Source organism: Sorghum bicolor, chromosome 1, assembly GCF_000003195.3.
Source record: "Sorghum bicolor cultivar BTx623 chromosome 1, Sorghum_bicolor_NCBIv3, whole genome shotgun sequence".
Classification (NCBI taxonomy): domain Eukaryota; kingdom Viridiplantae; phylum Streptophyta; class Magnoliopsida; order Poales; family Poaceae; genus Sorghum; species Sorghum bicolor.
In genome coordinates, this window is record NC_012870.2 from 77,783,942 (window position 1) to 77,785,250 (window position 1,309).

General features: G+C 58.4%; 1 pseudogene; it reads right to left on the reverse strand.

Annotated features, from left to right (window-relative positions):
• LOC8080594 lies at positions 712 to 1,309 on the reverse strand (annotated as a pseudogene).

Here is a 1,309-nt window from a genome sequence, read left to right on the forward strand (position 1 = left end):
ACACACCCATGAGGAGGCGCGCCCGGCCGGCTAATCCACAAGGACATGCTCCAGCTGCGCGGACGCACCGGCGCTTCCGCCGTGGAGACGTGCCATGCCGCCATCGGCTGCGAGGACGTGCTCCAGACCATGCGGATGTGCCCCATTTTTTACAATTTAGCTTTTTTTTTTAAGAAAATTCTCTTTTAGACCTCTAAAAAACTTAAACTCAGTTTTGAACCCAGAAGATCGACGCCATGCTTCACGGCGTCGAGGTTACACATTTCGACGCCATGGATCACGGCGTCGAGCTCCCTAGCCGAGCCCAACGTGGCAGAGAGGTCGACGCCGTACATCACGGCGTCGAGCCTCCGAGGCAGCTACCCGCTAGCATATAAGTATGTACTTATATATACAGCACAAGCATGCGACGCCAAAGCCAAGCAATAGAAGTCCGTGCATGCATGCCTCCACGTGTCGGCACGCATCACCCGTGGTGGCAACACGTGATCATACGAGAAGCCAAAAGGCCACCTGTGGTTTCGATCGCGTGTGGGCACGCATCTATACTACTCATCTTTCCTTTTTCCGATGATGGCCGGCGTGAGTGATTACTGATCTGCTGGTCGAGTGACACGCAAAATAAAACCATGCAATGCATGCATGCATCCATGTCGTCTTCTTTGATGGAAATGGGGAACTTGAAATTTTCTCTTATATTAGGAGTAGATCTCAACGCGTGTGCAGCGAGGCGCGTACGTGTAAAGACCCTGCCACCGCTTCCCCGTTCCCGGCGGCCACCAATAGCCTTGACACCGCCATGACGTGCGCCACCGGCTGGTCCTCGCGGCGACCGCCGACCGTCGTCGAGGAGGTTGTCGTCTTCCCCTTGGGCTTCTGCGCCGGTACGGAGGGCGCCAGCTTACGTGCCGCCTCCCGGAGCTTCACCTTCTCGACCTTTCCGAGCGCGTTCCTAGGCAGCGCTCCGACGACCTGCACCTTCTTGGGAACCATGAAGCGCGCCATGCGCTTGCGGCAGAACGCGAGCATGTCGTCCTCACTGAGCTCGGCAGCGTTGTTCCTGGGCACGACAAAAGCGCACGGCGTCTCGCCCCAGCGGGGGTGCGGCATGGCCACCACCGCCGCGTCGGCCACGGCCGGGTGGCGGAACAGCACCTCCTCCACCTCCTTGCTGCATATATTCTCCCCGCCGCTGATGATGACGTCCTTGGACCGGTCCTTGATCTCGATGTATCCATCCTGGTGCACGACGCCGACGTCCCCTGAAGGCGTTGTCGTTCGCCTCCGGGTTGTTGAGGTAGCGCTTCAT